This window comes from Cebus imitator, unplaced genomic scaffold, assembly GCF_001604975.1.
Source record: "Cebus imitator isolate Cc_AM_T3 unplaced genomic scaffold, Cebus_imitator-1.0 Scaffold294, whole genome shotgun sequence".
Taxonomy (NCBI): Eukaryota; Metazoa; Chordata; class Mammalia; order Primates; family Cebidae; genus Cebus; species Cebus imitator.
This window is the reverse complement of record NW_016107609.1, coordinates 360,853-379,156: the sequence shown is the minus strand read 5'-3', so window position 1 is coordinate 379,156 and position 18,304 is coordinate 360,853. Positions and strand designations below refer to the sequence as shown.

Here is an 18,304-nt window from a genome sequence, read left to right as displayed (position 1 = left end):
AAGCCCCGAGTTCAGCCCCCACTCTCTGCACCGAAGCAAATGGCAATATCTTTCCTCTACCCGTTCAGAAAAATTATAGCTCCTCTGGAATCCTGCTCTCTGCTTAGGTTATGTCTTGCCACATACATTTTTAAGTTTTCAGCTAAAAGGGTCCCTACAGGCAAAGAGTTTCTCTCTCCTCACGCTGCCCCTCCATTGCCTGTTTATAGTACTGCTTTCTTGTTCTTCCTGTTTCTACCCAACGAAATTGAAAATTTCATCACCAGTGTCAGAAAATTAAACCCCAGGGAGCAGAGCAATAGCTCAGAGCATCCCTTTCCTGGCAGAGAGCCAATCCTTGAATATAAGTTTGCAAACCCTCTCTGGTTTTTCAGAGGTTTAAAAGGATGCAAAATAGAGTGATTTTGAAGCATGCTTTTTGACTGCTGAAATCTTTCCAACTGCACCTCAATTTATCTTTGCAATTAATTAAAAAACATATTTAAATTTGGAGATGGGTTTCACAAAAGAAGTAAAGGACATGACCTAGCTCAGTTACACATTTCCCAAGCAGAGAACAGTGGTACATGGAGAAGAGATGCTTCGTTCCATGGCTGGGGGTCTGAAGAAGTGTTTGACAAGCCATTGTAATAACATCTCTCTTCACAATGCAAACACCAGCAACATAATCAAGCAGCTCCGGGCTCCGTGCCTGCACCTTTTTCTCTCTTCCTAGCAATACACAGGGTTGACTCTTGCTATTAATGTAGCTTTAGAAGCATTTTCTTTTAAAATGCATCAACACCCAGGGAAATAAAGCAGAACTCTGCTCTTTACACTAATCCTAACTAGACAACCAATGTCCAAGTGTAATGCACAGTCAACTACAAATCGGATCAGACCCAAGCAAAGCATGCAGTCTTTTGAATTCAGAGTCTCCTGCATCATGGGAACCCTTGAATGCCCGCTCTTCCATGTGCTTGTTCCAATTTGGTTTTCTCGGCAGACAATAGGACAAAGCTACATTTAGCTCCGGCTGCTAATACCAGTGGACAGATGTGTGAGACTGAGGTTTACTCACCAAGCTCCCGTAAGTCCATCTTTCCCAACCACAAATACTGCTTCTAAGCTGCTGCCACCACAAAGCGACTTAGAGTCGTCCCCCAGAAGAACAATGTGCCGGAATACCACCAGATGGTTCCCGAGTAAGCTTGTTCATGAAACAGGTTTCCAGTTGAGCCATGTGAACAGAGACCCGCCGCACACCTTTGAATGGTATACACTCCAAGTCCAGAGGAATAAGCATGTAGCTTTGCTTATGTTTATGGAGCTGGAGCCCAGGGATGCTCCGATTGGCAGGAGTCGAGGAAAGATCAGCCAATCAAAGGGCGCCTCCATTTCAGGGAAACTCCTGCTCATTTATTTAGGATCTTCAGAGATCATCGGCTTTTCTAGGAAGAGCTTTTCTCTTCGAGTATCACAGGAGAAAAATAATAACTTCATTTCTATTTCAGTGCCCTATGCTCTTTTTTCAATAAACACATAGCTCCCCTTCTTAGTCCTTCTCAATATCCCCATTTTCTTATAAAGAACCAAAAAACAAATAAGGAAAAGAAGAGAAAGAAAAAGCTGGTGACGGGCTGGAGATAGTTCATATTCGTCAGCCCCCACCTTGTTGGGAGAAAGAGGGCGGGGGTGTGCCTGGGCTCAATAATTACTGATTCTGTTGCCATAGAAACAGACTGGCTGCAGCGAGTTGGATTCGTGTAGAACATCTGCTGCCAGACCCATAATCAACTGCAATCTCATCTCTTCCCCTCTCTCTACTTTCATTTGATTGTGAGTTTGCTTTCTCCTACCTTCTCTTCACATACAGTTTTTGTCCAGAAATGTCACGGAACCACCTAGCGATGGACACACAATGCATGCACACCAGGGGTGCTCACATACCCAGGAATGCAAGCATTGGAGAGTGTATCCCAGCAGGGGTCCCACTGGGAGGATCCACACTCTAATTCTTACACAGGATGTAAACAAACATAAACAGCCTCTCCCCTAATTAAAATTACTGCAACTTTTAACCTAAAGAATTAGGGGAGTATCTTTAAAAATATTTGTTGCCTAACAGCCCTGAGAGCTCCGAAAATAAAGTTTGTAATCGTATTTCTCCGAGGGGCACTGCGGTGGTTACTAGCAAACCTTTGGAATGAAGCGATTACATGAGAGCCCTGTAGAAGATTTTGCAAGCACGGAGTGTTCAGGCCCAGCTCTTTTCTGCATTAGCACCTCACGAAGGCACTCTGAACACTGGGGATCTCCCTGGATTTTCTCAGCCCATTTTTATACCCTCAGATTCCTTCCCCTGCTTGCTCCAAACTCCCCGGTTGCATGACTAGAATTAATGTCACCAACTCTGAATGTGCTGCTCTCTCTCTCCTTAGCAGCAGGGGCCGCCACTGAGCAGTAAATGGCTACACATCCTGCTCAGACTCAGGCGGGGGATCAGAAGTTGGCAATCTCACCCAGGGGTCTGCGGAAGCCCTCAGTTCCACAGAGATTGATGGAAAATGGTAAGTGTCACCGAAGGCTCCAATTTGGGCTTATGTTAGAGAGAAAGGAATTATCCTGTGCCCTATTGTCATCTGCCTTAGCATCATAACAACCTCAAGTAGAACATTTTCTTCCTTAAAGGTCTCTGCAAACCTGGTACCCTCAGCCCATAATGACCCAGATGAGGCTTCTGAGGAGGCTGGAGCCTGCTCTTTGTGCATTTCTGGTTCTTGAAGCCATTTCTATCTACCACCACACATGCACTGTCCAAACAGCAACAGTAGCCCTAGGCCTTCTTTCTTCCTGAACAAAGCTCAGTCTAAACTCCATATCCATCCAATCCAAATACACAGCTGTAGCCCATTGTTTTTGTTTTGTTTTGTTTTGTTTTGAGACAGAGTCTTGTTAGAGTGTAATGGTACAATCTTGGCTCGCTACAATCTCTGCCTCCCCAGTTCAAGCAATTCTCCTGCCTCAGCCTCCTGAGTAGCTGGGATTACAGGCACGTGCCACCATGCCCAGTCAAGTTTTGTATTTTTAGTAGAGACGAGGTTTCACCATGTTGGCCTGGCTGGTCTCGAACTCCTGGCCTCAGCTGATCTGTCCACCTTAGCCTCCCAGGGATTACAAGTGGGAGCCACCACACCCGACTGCCCATTGGTCTTGATGTTGGATTTGTGCCTTCAAGCATCTGAATCCTGGTTTTCCATTTTGTCTCCTTATGCTACTAAGTGTAGGAAGAAAGTATCACCCAGGTGCAGCATCCAGTGCCAACACTGGCAATTTTTCTCAGCTCTGCCCAGACAACCTCCACCCTCAGTGTGGTCGATTGTTCAGGTTTTCTCTACCACCTTTCTGGAACGTCTCCTCTAACCTATCCTGCCTAATCTCCTCTGCTATGGGGACACCTACCCTTTGCCTTCCCATCTCTTGAAGGCTGTCTAAATCCTCACTGTTTATGCAGAAACCATTGTTCCATCCAAGTCTTCCCTTAAAAAAATTTAATAAATATTTCAACAAATACTTAGCCAGTGTCTCTATGCCAGGCACTTGTGTTAGTGATACAACAAACTGACATGTTTCTGCCTTACAACCTGCAGACCCTAGTAGAGGAGGCAAAAATATTAAACATAGCTGTGATACAGGGCATAAAAACAAAGCTATGAACTCTGTGTTCTATTAGTACAAATAATCACTCAGTGAGATCAGGAAAAGCATTTCGGAGAAAGTGACATCAAGCCATGACCTAAAGGAAGAGTAAAAGTTAATATATTGAGAGTGAAGGGAAGAGTGACCCAAACTCAGGCGTGCTAGGAGGCAACATGGCCATATCTTTGAAATTCTGAAAGAAGCCAAATGTGAAAGAATCACAGTGAGAATGACTGGGAGGACGATGTGCTTAGACACCAGGTTAAGGAGTTTGGTTTTTAACCTACAAGCAATGACAGCTCATTGCAGTGCACCATTAAATTACCCCTTGCCCCTCCTAACATACCAACATAACCCAATATATTCCTCAGTTGATCTGAATGACAGATGAAGAGAATACCAATCTGATTGAAACAATCTATTTCAAGACATCCGTGATTTGTTGGGTTGATCTAGCTAACATTTACTGAGCAATTAATAATCCAGGAATTAATCCAGCAATTAATAATCCAGTGCATTCTAAGCACTTTATCTAGATTAACCAATTTAATCCTCCCAAAGACCTGTGAGATGTTATTATATTATTTATACAAATGAGGAAATTGAGGCATGAGTTTAAGCAACTTGACTGAAATAACAACCACAAAAAAAAGTAGCAGAGCTGGGATTTGAATCAAGGGATTCAAGGTCTAGCTTCTCGAAGTATGATCCACAAGGATCACCTACATTAGAAATTCTCATTAAATGCAGATTCCTGGGTTCAAGTGCATCTCACCCCAACAAGGATCTCAGAGGAGTAGAATCAGGAACATTTTCCTAAGCACTCCAGGAATTCTTACACACACCACAGTCTAGGAATCACTGCTAAGAGATATTTTCATAAAGGAGGAGAAGACTACCCCAAAATTAATCTTCCATGTATACAATGGAAAAAGGCATTTTTTTTTTTTTTTTGGATAATGCGACAGAGGGTGTCACTATTTCAAGCCATTACAAAAGACCATCTACATGAGAATAAGACCATCTTTCTTTTGAATGACTGTGAATTCTGGTTCTATCATAGAATCCAAAGTTAAAGTGGAGGGTAGGTAGATAGCACAGTCTGGCACGTGGTAGTTATCCTAGTTAGGAGGTTTATGAAGCAAGAGCATGCACGTTACTAAAGACCACATTCTCTAGGTAATACAGATGCTATTAGATCTGTCAGCAATAAGGTGGGAAGACTATGTATTATTATTGTTGACACTATGTGAAATGTCATAAAGTTCTTTAAGGTAACTTTTATCCCAGAAAAGTCCTTTTTTTTTTTTGAGACCTGTCGCCAGGCTGTAGTGCGGTGGTGCAATCTTGGCTCACTGCAACCTCCACCTCCGGGGTTCAAGTGATCCTTCTGCCTCAGCCTCTCGGGTAGCTGGGACTACAGGCATGCGCCACCACACCTGGCTAATCTTTGTATTTTTAGTAGAGACAGGATTTCACCATATTAACCAGGTTGGTCTGGAACTCCTGACCTCGTGATCTGCCCATCTCGGCCTCCCAAAGTGCTGGGATTATAGGTGTGAGCCACTGTGCCTGGCCCAGAAAACTCATTTTTAAGACAAAATTGCAAGGTAAACAGATAACTTTATTTTAGCCTTCAATCCTCCTCCCCCTCATCTATTCGAAAGCTAACAAGATAGCTCTTTCATTCACCTAGCTAGTCATAGTTTTACTTCTAGAAAATAAGCAGCTTGATTGATATTTTTAGAGGGGCCACGTCACGAAAACATAGCTGTAGCATCTTTGAGGAAACTTCCAAATAATTTTTCCATGGGATCTTGTCCAGTGGTTTTGTCATGGAGATCACAGACTGGGTGCTCTATTTAGTTAACCTGGCCTTTCTGGAGATTTTTTTTCCCATTCTAGACTGTAATGAAAAGAGGATATGCCCGCTTATAGGGCTGCTGGTGAGCCTCAAAAAGAGGGAAGCTCAGATTTTGTTGGCATGGTATTTGGATGACTGCTTGTCAAGCTCCCCAGAACTGGCATGAAGCTGTTCTGCATACACCTAATGGACTTGTACTCCACGGGCTAACACGGATGACGGGTAGCCTATCATCCAGCTTCTGAACATACTCAGATTTATTATGTGCTGTCCACAGATAGGACAAGGGTATCACAGTATCAAATATTTAGAAAATTCAGGGGGTGTAGTGGGAATCATCCTTGGGCATCTGAATAAGAGTCAGAAGAAATCTCTATTTCACTCACATGTTACAACCTGTACTCCTTGTTCTGCTTGGAGCCGGCACTGTCAGTACCATTTATCTCATACTGTCTTGGGGCAGATTTGATCTCATGAAATTTTATTCCTTTACATAAACATGATTTATTAAATGTATTGTTACTAAATCTGATCTAATTCTTATACATTTGTAATACTTTTAAAATAAATCCACAAATCAAAAAAGAATGTTAGGTGATATGCATGTATTTTTGAATAAAAAATATAGTGACTGTTATAGAATGATTTCTAAACTGGCTGTCCAAATTCTCCTTAGTTCACCTATAGGCCTTAACTGAAATGAGCACCTTTTATTTTAGCATTTAAAAGGCGAATAAGGAATTTATTGGGCCCTAAGAGAGGTGGCACTTATACCCATCCCTTTCATTTTCCAACTCCTGGTCCCAAACTGGATGCTTCCACTGGGTATCCATTTCATCAGGGTGCATGTTCCTTGCTGGCAATGAAGGTGATGGTAAATGGTCTTTACAGTTTATGACATGGTTATGCTGCAACCCATTTTTGTTTGATTAATTCATTCTTATGAGGGAGATCATGAGGGTCAAACTGAGCCTAAGAAAATTCCAAACAAGTATGGCGTATAAGCAGTAGGCTTTTCTCCAACTACAGTGCAGCCCTCTTATGGAACGCCGTCATACACACACATGTACATGCCTGTGCCCACACACACAGAACACACTGATATCACTTTCAAAACAGCAACAGGCCCAGTACAGACTCAATCAGACTGTATCTTCCAAGGGCATGAGGTCAGAAGTGAGGACTGTTCCCCAGTGGGTGTAGCCACTACTCAGTGGCTCAGTGAAACTACCTTATTTCATTCAAGAGACCTTGGACAGATATTTCTTCAGTATTTGGGCTGACATATGGTTATCTCTGATCATTTTACAGGGTGCATTTTTAAAATCAAAACATATGCAAAACCTCAACTGAACACAGCCAGAGGAACTCTTACAACTCTTTTTACCTGAAAGGGAGATATCAATAATAATCGATAGAAATATTCCCATACATAGGCACCTGCATCTATTTTCCTCACTTTCATGGAGAGATGATCCTGAGGAGAACGTGCAAAGCCTGCCACACTGTCACTTTATCTTTTTGTCCCAGGATGCTGAGCTCTCTGTGATAAGCCTGGACATCTGTGGAAGCTTAGGAGAGTAACAGAAAATGCAGATATAGTGCTTACCATGGGCCTGTGCTATAAAAGACCCCATTTCCAAATGGAGAAATAAGGCCCAAGGTATTCAGAGAACATGTCTCCAGTTGCCATCTCGTAAGTGAGGCACTCAGGAGTCAAACTCAGGTGTCCATCTGCAAAGCACCCTGAGCAGCACACCCCACTGTGACCTCAGCTGGAGGGGGTGGGATTGTTCCCAAGCATCCTAAGGCTGAGTTATAAAATATGAGTTATTAATATGAAGTTTATTTCCCTGGACTTTGCTATTTTTATTACCCACAAAATGGCTAACATATAAGTGATACCTACAAACACTATGAAATAAAACCAAGATCCACAAAATACATAATACATACCCATCCTATAAGCAGATCTCCAACCTATGCACTTCTTCCTGCCTCTTCCAGAATACCAGCCTCAGACAGGTGACCCTGATTTACATTCACAGGATTGGAAAGTTAAGGACTGGAAGTTCCTGGGGCATCACAGACCTAATAAATGAGGGGGCTGACTCAGAAGAACATGGGCCTGAGGAACAAGGGCCAAAACAATGCATCTCTGATCATTCTGAGTGCCTTCAATGGGATAGTTGGTGAAATTCTGAGTTTATCACTTGCCAATTTGAATTTTCCAAATATACCATGGAAATGAATTACAGAATTGCAGGCTGATGAAAAATCAAGCCAGAAGGAAAAATGAAAATGCCAAAATTCTCAGTTCAGTCTTGCCAAGCACATCCACTGGCAATATGGTGATAAAAAGCGACTGGGCCAATGGTAAGATATCCTTTAGATGGTGCAAAGTGGGAAACAGCTTCTTCACCATAGGAAAAGGGAAGCTTCTGGACTTTCATCACATCCTCCTTGGTTTTCAGATCTAATGAACAAGTAAACCTCTTCCAATTCCAAAGCACATCCATTTTACATTCAAATAATTCTACATTTCAAGAAAAAAAAATTGTTTCTGATATTCTCATTAGAGGACTAATTTCATTTCAGTTTGTAGGTATTATACCCATGGCTCACCATATTTTATCAAATGGTTAAACATTTGATGCCCTTACTTTTTCTGGTCATTCTTCTCTTCATAGGTATTTTATCAAACTAAAAGGCTCACAGATAACCTATGCAGTCTGGTTTCTTGTGACAGCAAGATTATACTACAATCAGGGATGTGGGGAAGAATATAGGGTCTGAAGAGCAAGACAGAAACCAACAAGCTCAAGAAGACAAGCAGACTCGGTTTACCCAGGCAAGCAAGGAAGAAGAAGAAACTAGAGAGAGATGAAGGCAGTCAATTCCAGGGAGGTCATGCTCTGAGACGTGGAAGGGGGTGGACAAAGCAGAGTGGCTTAAAGGGAGATCCAAGAGGTCTGCTCAGGGCCAGATATGGAACCACAAGGGGAGGGCACCCATAGGCCCAGTGAGTCACTATATGAAATTCTAGGGTGAGTCCTGTTTAAACCCAATTGTTTTAACTTTGGATCTTGGTAGTAAGTTGGCTTTATTAGAAGCCAGTCACGACACAATTATGTGTCCAGAGTTTCAATGAATATCAGCAACAACCGATAACCTCTCTAAACAAGCCAACTAAGAGTGTGCCTGGTCTTAGCAAACCAGCACTGCCATCACAAAAAACAGGGCTGCTGTTCTTAAACCCAATCTTTCAATCGCAACAGCTTGTAAGAGCCAGATCACTTCAAACTGTTTTCTATCTATTAATACTTCCCATCAAAGGAAGCTTTGAAATGTGAAGCATGACCCCTAGGCAAATGATATTTGACAGGTTATTCTCAATTTTCATCAAGAATAAGCTTTATAACCTAACTGGTGGAGAAATTACATTTAGAAAAAAATAACATTTTATTTTGTTGCCCAATACTTGCCTGCAACTTTAAGCTACTAATTGTGGAGAGAAGTTAATTTGATATAAATAAAAATTGACCTGAAGGGCAATAATCAATCCACGCATATACAATGTAAAAATGTACCCCTGCCCCCACCAAGTCATCTCAAGCTAAATATAGAACATGGTTTCCAAAATGCATTGCTTACAATTCTCTCCACACAATCACAAGCATGAGAAAAATGAAGCAAATCTTTCAAATAATCACAAACATTGAACCTTGAATAAACGCTCTTGCTTATGTTTTGTGAGAATCTATTGTGTTGGACCTCTCAGCTGTTCTGAACATACATTGAGAAAACATATTTCACACTAAAAAATCCCAGTTGGGAAGTGAAGAGTTGGTGCATTTATTCAAGTAATGTTCAGGAAGCGCCTGAGACAATGCACTCTAACACGCTGCCCTGTGTTTCTTTCAAGAACCAAAAATACAGCCTTAATATCTTGAAAATAGCAAAGTTCCATTTATTATATTTTTTGCTCATGAGTTTCATTATATTAAATCTCTTTTCCAAGCAGACTCTATTCTGCTCACCTGGAGAGCTTCTATGCATATGATGCTCTCTTAAATAAAGTCTTTCCTCAATGTAATTTTTCCTTGCATTCTTTCCATACAATATATGTGCTATGGCTCTTGCATAGTTATCTCTTTTCACAGCTCTCCCCAATACTGGGAACCCTTTAAGGCTGGATTTACTAATTCAACACCAGGAATACCATCTCTAGATGTCTCTGATATCTTTGCCAAGAAGACAAAATCCTACTGCAAACCTTACACTTAGAGAGGTTATACAAGCCTTCTGAGTACTTTTGTCATTCTACCCACCTTCACAGGTGTCTGTCATTCTACACACCTTCATAGGTAGGTAGAATGACAGCAGTACTCAGAAGGTATCCTTCATCAGGTATCTTTCATGGGATGAGGATATCTGAAAACAACTCAATGGCTCATCCCTGTTGTCTCCGATTTCTTCTTCTCCCACTCCTGCAATCCCACTCTGAGAGGGACAAGGGTGCTCTGTGAAGCACTCCTGAACACTACCCCTTTCAGAAATCCATTTTACAAGCAGTCCAGGTGCTGGGTCCAGCTCTGTCTGCAATGTGGCTTTTTTAGGGTGTCACATCTGCTTAGAATGTCCTTCCAGTTAATGAGTCTTTCTTGAATCAAGCCCGAGAGGGCTTTTGATCTCAGTACCAATCAATTTCAGGCTAAGATGCTGGGCACTAGCTGGGCTGGCAGAGCTGGCCCAAACCCATGCTTTATTTCAAGGAAGAATAAACAAACTTAGCCTAAATTTATAACAAGATAAAGAAATTCCCCCTAGCTTGACTGATCAGATCACACCTGGAGCTTGGTGCCAGTTCTACACCCACATAATTTTAAGTGTTTTTTAAAAAAAATAATAATTGTAAGATCATACATGTTAGGTAGCAAATATGGGGAACATTAAAAACATGATAAAAAAGAAAAATATAATTAATCACACTATGCAGAAGAAACCATTTTTCTTTCAAACCCCAACCCAGTATCATGCCATTCTTAAAATCATTTAACCCTTTTTAGCTTGCAGTTTTACACAGCTGAGATATAATTTTGCATGCTGCTGTACTCACATTTAACATAGTATAAACTGTAATTTCTGATATTTAGATACTATTCACAAACATTCTGAATGAGTAAAGAATTCTAACATATAAATAAACACATCCATAAATTAATTTATCATATCCCTACTATTGAATAATTGGGCTAGTTTCAATTTCTCACTCATAAATAACAATGAAGTGGACATCTATATGCATATCTTTGTTCCCCTCTCCCCCACGAATGTCTATGATTCTAAATAGCTGTATGATATGGAATGGCTCTACAAACAAGATAATCAATGTTGGTGAATTTCCCAAAGGAACCTTGCCTCAACCAGTTTCTTAAAATTCTAGTGAAATGTCAAGGTTTCTGCCAGCAAAGTGGTAGCAGGGCATCCTTTTGTGTTATCATGAATGCCAGTTCTTTCTTTCTGTTTTGTAGGAGGAGGTGCAGGTCTTCTCCCCATGCAGAGGTGTGTAATAGACCTCACAAACAGCTGGAAGCCAGGACTCTCCAGCCTCGGCCCAGCATGGTTTGAGAAGGGAATTCTTTGCCATCATCTCAGCCCTGTCTCTGTGGGGGAGCACATGCCAGCATGAAAAATCGATTGGCTTTTGTCAGGCAATAAATATCACCAAAAGAAAATCCAAAGATGTTTTTAAGACAGAAAAAAAAATTCTGTTTCCTTCTCTTCTGGAAATAGCTTAATTTTTTCTTCTGGTCTTAAAAGAAATCGCCACTCAAAGAATCCCCCTTTTTCCTGTCATAGCCACACAATGCCCTTCAATGCCAAATAGAGTCCATAAGACTCAATTTGTTCTGTAGGTTGCAAAGTTTGTTCTAGAGTGTGCTTTTTCCTTTTAAGACATTATCAGCTGATTTTAAAATAAATATTATTAATATTAACATGGATAAATATTTTTATCAATGATAGGATAAAAAGTCAATTCAATTAACATTTGTTAAGTCCACATACTTTCTTTCTTTCTTTTTGGTAGGCACTCTGGGGTAGAATGGCAAGTAAGAATTAGTCCTGGTTCTTAGGAGTAGAGTCAAGAAAGAGAGAAAGTAGGCCAGGCACCATGGCTCATGCCTGTAATCCCAGCACTTTGGGTGGCTGAGGAGGTGGATCATGAGGTCAAGAGATCAAGACCATCCTGGCCAACATCGTAAAACCCCGTCTCTATGAAAAACACAAAAATTAGCTGGGCATGGTGGAGCCTGCCTTAGTCCCAGCTACTTGGGAGGCTGAGGTGGGAGAATAGCTTGAACCCAGGAAGCAGAGGTTGCAATAAGCCGAGATTGCACCACTGCACTCCAGTCTGGTGACAAAGTGAGGCTCTGTCTCAAAAAAAAAAAAAAAAAAAAAAAAAAAAAGAGAGAGAGTATGTGAGTATGTAGATAATGCCCATAATCTAAGATCATTATTTTCAAGCTTTTGGAATTCTGCAGCATTGCCTCAAGGTAGCCATGCGGTGGGACAGAGAATGAATGGGAACCCATTTAAAGCAAAGTTAATTGGCTAAAATAAGTTTCCAAACTCAATGTATGGCTGATTAAGTTAAATGCTATTAGAGAGGGAAAGAAAAGTGAACATAAGAGAGAATTACTCCTGTCCCTGTGGGGGTGCTCTGCAGAGCCCATACATTGGGCCTTGACGGACAGGTAGATTTTCAGCAGAAATTGTGAAGGTTCTTCCTTGCTGAGGGAACCCAGGCAAGGACAGAGGCTGGGAAGTGCAAAGCATGCTGCAGCACTCAGCATGACTAATGATGGGTTAGGAGGACATGTGCTGCTAGACATAATAGGCACGCTGCTTGGAGGAGTGGTTTAGGACAGAATCTACAACTTTGCTATCCTGCTGGAAGAAGAGAGAGCCGAAAGTTTTTGAAGACCGATGGCTTATGAGAGAGCTGTGTCCTAGAAAGGTGTTTCTGGCAGCTAGGGGAAAGAGAACTTAGCCTTGGGTCAAATCCAGATTTAGGAAGACCAATTAAAAGACAAACAAGAGATGATGGCAGCAGGAAGGCAGGATACAGAACAAATGGAATCCATAAGTGAAAGGCACTGGGTAGCTAAGCTATGACAGGATAAAGTGATTCTTGAGATTAGTGATTTCTTTTAAGACCAGAAGAAAAAAATTAAGCTATTTCCAGGAGAGAAGGAAAATGATTTTTTCTTTTCTGCCTTAACAACACCTTTAGATTTTCTTTTGGTGGTATTTACAGCCTGACAAAAGCCAATTGATTTTTCATGCTAGCATGTGTTCCTGCACAGAGACCAGGACTGAGATAATGGTGCAGGAAAGCAGAGTCACAGCATTGAAAGGCAGGTGACCCTTCTCATACAATGGTGGATCAGTAGGACTTGGGGACCTACTAAGGAGAAAAAGGTAGGAAAGCCAGAGATGTCTCCTGGATTTCAAGTCTGAAATATGGGGTGGATTGTAATGTCACTCCTGGAGTTAGAGCCCACAGGAGCAGCAGCAGGAAGGGAACCATGAGAATGAAGAGTTTAGTTTTGGACATCCCAAGTTTGAGGAGTCTGCAGACCATCCACAGGAGACGGGGAGGTGGACTTCTGTCTGTCTCAGGTGACGGGTAAAGGTGGGAAGGAGATGGTGGTAGGAGAGGAAAAGAAGAGGGCCTCCAGGAATGCCATGCTAAAAGGGTCAGTGGCATAGGAATCCAGGAATGGAGAGGATCCCAGGAAGTGCATGAGGAAACAAGTCTGTTCCTCAGGGCCAGGGAAGAGGATGAACAAGAACAATCAGAATGTGACCTTGAGCTAAATGAAGTGATTGCAGCAGGTGGGTGTGGGTGAACATCAAACCACATCAAGGGGAGGAGGTGGGAAAGTGGAGATGGCATTCTCTTCTGGAAAATTTGGCAGTGCAGAGACGGACAGAGATTGGATAAGAACTTGAAAGAGGAACAGGGTTGGAAAATATTGTTTAAGGACAGGAATGATTTTGGTGTATTTTTAGGCTGAAGAGAAGAGATGGGGGTGGGGGAGGATGTGAATAGCATGAAGGTGTAAGGGATAAAAGATGCATTTTTACAAATTTTTTGATGTCTATCTTCTTCATCAGAGCGGGATTCATAACAATATGACTTCTTTCCAGTCTTAAATTTAGAACAACTCAAAGACTCCTCTCAATTCCCACTTGCCTCTTAAAATCATGTCTTTTGTGACTACAGAGGTTTTCAAGTATTCAAAATATATATTAATGCACTTTAGAGTTATAGTTCTTTTCTTGTGCTGTTATATTTTTAGTTATCCTTTAATTTTTTTCCTAAAAATAACACTGGTTAACTGGGACAATAATAATTTTATTTCTTCCATATATATTCAATGTGTCATCTGTATATAGATCTTATGTGCACTGTATACATATATCTGTGTCTGTGTCTGTATCTGTATATCTATATCTGTCTTGCATGTATGTTCATTTCCAAAGCCACAGTAAAAAAAAAAGAAGAAGAGAGTGGCTCACAGGGTCAAGGGCTGCAGAGGTGGCAAACAAGATTGAGATTTAAACTGTCCATCGGAGGTCATTTTTTGTCAAAATCAGTAGCTTTTGTGGCTATGGAGGTTTTCAAGGACTGACAATATATTTTAGTACTTTTTAGAGTCCTGTTTCTCTTCTTTTGCTCAGTTATATTCCTGGTGGGGGCAGAAGGCAGGCTGCAGTGGACTAGTAATAAGTGAAGAGGTGAGCTAGGAAACGGAGGCAACTATTTCAGAAACCAAGCTGGAGGGGCACAGGTGAATAGGGGGTTGAGAAAGTCATTTATTTATTCTTACAAATGTGGGAGATTTGTGTGTATTTATATTCTGGTGAGAAGACAGCATGTAAGAGGAAGAGACTGATGATATAAAGATTAGAAGTGATAATGGACAGAACCCCAGAGCAGGTGAGAGGGGATGGAATTCAAAGCACAGGAGGCCATCCCCCGGGGCCACAGCCTTGTCTGGGAGAGATTGGTGAGTGCAGGAGCAGGAGAAAAGACCCGGGTCATGCAGGAGGTCACAGGCAGAGCCGGACTAGAACCATGCCTTTCCATGCCTCATCTGGAGCACTGTGTGTGCTGTGTGATCCTTCTTGTCATTTCTATCATGGAATGGCCCCAAATGCTTTCCATTTATTAAGATGACCAGAACAGAACTACAAATTTTGCAATTCCGAAATGGTCCAATATTGGCCATTTCATGTGGTTCCACCTAATCTTGGTTCACTTAACCCTCAGAACAACTCTACAATGATCCATGTTTTACAGATGAAGAGACGAGATACAGGGTAATTAACCTGCTCAAGTTCATCCAGCAAGGAAACGAAGGAGCTAGGGTGTGAACCCCATTCCTTGGGTCCACGGCTGATGCTCCTGACTGTTAGACTTTACTGCAATTTATTGTGGTGAGTTACATGATCACAGAATAATAACATAAAAGAGAAATAGGTACTGTGAATAATACAGAAGAAGAGTGTATCAGAAATCAACAGTAAATGTTTATGGGTAAGTACTGCTGATTCCATGTAATGTACAACAATTTTTTGTCGAGCCATTTGAAATTATTGTATTTGTCAGACAAAAATGTCAAATACTGGCAATTGCATATGGCTCCATGTAATGTGTGTGTGTGTGTGTGTGTGTGTGTGTGAATCTGCAAAGCCCTCTCTTGATTTCTCAGCCATGCAGGGGTGCAAAGGCTGAGGCTGCATCTGTGGCAGCTTCAGGTCTCCATTATTAGCCACCTCTGTACTAAAGCCTTTTATAACTTGAAAATTTAATGAATACAAAATTCTGGCAAACTTCATCCATAAAACATTGACATCTTTTACTCACAGCCTTTTTTTTTTTTTTTTTTTGGTACACACACAAGCAAATTTTTATCCATCTGAATCCCTGACCAACCAGCATCTGCTTAGCTGAGGCTTGGGAGCAAATGTCCAGGCTTGCTCAGTGCCAAAACCACAATAAAACAAGCCAAGCGGCTTTTTCGAACACACATTGGGGCAAAAGTATGTCCATTTTATACATAATTTTTGTGGCAATAAGTACATTTTAATAGGAAAAGGGTCTCTGTGTGATGCATGAGTCTTACCCTTTTCTACTTCTGCTTTAAAAACGCATAGTGGCCAGGGAGTTTTCGGACAGAATCCCATGCTCTGTGATTCACAAAATGGAAATCTGGCATTACATGCCAATGACATTTATTTCTGTGGCAGCTCAAGCGGCAAAAAGCCATATGTCATACACCTCGGATCCAGCCAAGCCACGCAAACAAATATGAAAAAGAGAAATAAGGAGAACAGGACCAGAAGAGTTCTTGGGAGTTGATTGCCTCTAGCAGTTAAAACACTCACTGTGGCAAGAACTGGTTTTCCCAGTCTTATGACAGTCTAAGGAGAATGTATTTTTTATTCCAATTTAAAAGAAGTTCAGGAGGTAAAGGAAAAATACAAAAGATAATTTTTGTGAACGGCATGATGCGCTCACATGTGTGAGTCAATATTCCTCCTGCATAAGCACGTTTCTTGGACACTAGTCCCCTACATGGGATGGAAGGTTGACAGTCGCATTTGTCTTTGGCACTGGAAGGTCTCTCACAGCCATCCTGGGAAAGAATAAACACCATTACTTATGTTATTTTTCCCACTGGCCTGGAAAAAAGGCTAGTGGGAAAAAGAACGCTCCCTGAATCCCTGAATGATCAGGGTATGTGGATTAAGCAGGCCTAAGAGCGATATAATAAATGAGTGAAGGTAAAAATGAAACAGAGGGAGATTATATATATACACATACACACACACATATACACCCATACATATGTATGTGTGTGTCTGTATAGTCACACACACACACACACACACAAACACACATACACACATATGTTTTTTTAACAAGGAATTCCAACCAATCTTTTTGGAAAAGGAGCAGTTCAGTTTCTTTTGCAAAAGTTCAATGTCTTTGAGGCTTTCTATTCACCTTATATATAAAGCTACATGGGTAGAAAAATAATGACAACTGCCATTTGTACTAAGAAACAGATGGCAAAATCATTTCATAAATTCCTCAGACTATTGGCATCTGAAGAGATTCTGATGGAGGGGTCTGGAAGTGTTTCTCAATAAGGCCTATTGGCATCTGGGACAAGAAAATTCTTTATCGTGTGGAATTGCAAAATATGCCTGGCCTTCAGGAGCTGAACAACAGTGGCCATCCCATATTAAGATGGTGTAAATGAATTCAGCTTATTGGTCAGGTGGACCATTTTTAATGATCATCGAATTAAACATTTCTGGCCATTCATTAATTCAACACTGAACACAAAGTACTGAGCAGATACTACTTAAAAGCACCTGGAGGATATTAAGATGTAAAATTTAGCTCTTGCTTCCGATGAGATATTGACTTAATTTGGAAAGAGAGATTTAAAAACAAACAACTAATATAGAACTAGAAGATATTTTCAAAAAAAAATTTGAATCCCATGCTGTGGGAGCAGACATGCAAAATTTTATTCTGAATAAAAGGGAGATGATAACTATCTTGCTAAGGTGACACTTGCAAAATCCTAAAGGATAAATAAAATTTCACCAGGCAGACGGGAGAAGATGTTTCTAGTAGAGGGAAATGAGATATGAAAGTGTAATTACATGTCCAAGAAATGATGGGCAATTCAATTAGAACCTAGGGTAGGTGCAGGGTGAAGATATGGGGATAAAGCAGAAAAAATATTTCAGGTGAATTAAAGAGAAATCTGAACATCTTGCCAAGGCCATAAAATTTAATGAGTCAGGCAATGGACAGCCACAGAAGTTTTAAAAGCAAGAATGATATGGTCAGATCTGTGTTGGAGGAGGTAAGTTGGTGTAACAATTGCTATTTTAGTCAGCTATTGTCACAGTAATGCTGTGTAACAAACAACCTCAACAGGTAAGAAGTTATTCTTGGCTGGGTGCCATGGCTCATGCTTGTAATCCCAGCACTTTGGGAGGCCAAGGTGGGCAGATCACGAGGTCAGCAGATTGAGACCATCCTGGCTAACACAGTGAAACCCCATCTCTACTAAAAATACAAAAAAATTAGCTGGGCATGGTGGCACGCCCCTATAATCCCAGCTACTCGGGAGGCTGAGGCAGGAGAATTACTTGAATCTAGGAGGTAGAGGTTGCAGTGAGCCAAGATTGTGCCATTGCACTCCAGCCTGGGAGACAAAGTGAGGCTTCAACTCAAAAAAAAAAAAAAAAAAAAGAAGAAGGTATTCTCGCATTCACAGATCCACATACTAGTTGAGGTGGCTGTTTCAAACTGTAATTCTGTGGGCTGACTGGAATAACTGTGCTCCATATATCTCATTCTGGGACCTACACTGAAGTGGCAGTGGCTACCAAGGGTATATAGTTCTCATGATGATGGCGGAAGTGCAAAAATCACTCAAGCAACAGTCAAGTTTCTGCTCATTTCACATCCACACACATCTCACTGGCCCAGGCAAGTCAGTTGGCCAAGTCAAAAGTCAAAGGGTTGAGGAAATACCCTTCACGCATCATGAGGTCATGGCAAGGAATGTAAATATGCTACTACCATGAAGCAGTGAAGAACTGGTGACCAGCCATCCAATCTATCACATTGGGGTGAGAGAAGAAGAAGACAGAAACTGA

General features: G+C 41.3%; 1 protein-coding gene across 9 annotated transcripts in view; it reads right to left on the bottom strand.

Annotated features, from left to right (window-relative positions):
* Positions 1–18,304, bottom strand: part of ELMO1 (engulfment and cell motility 1) — a 457,713-nt gene that overhangs the window by 131,653 nt on the left and 307,756 nt on the right. Inside the window, exon 1 of one of the 9 annotated variants that reach the window (XM_017502237.2) lies at positions 1,061–1,656. The exons of the other annotated variants lie outside the window; for them this stretch is intronic. The gene's annotated coding sequence lies outside the window, so the exon portion shown is untranslated. Of the gene's footprint in view, positions 1–1,060; positions 1,657–18,304 lie in introns of those variants that run through there. 9 annotated transcript variants of the gene reach the window in all.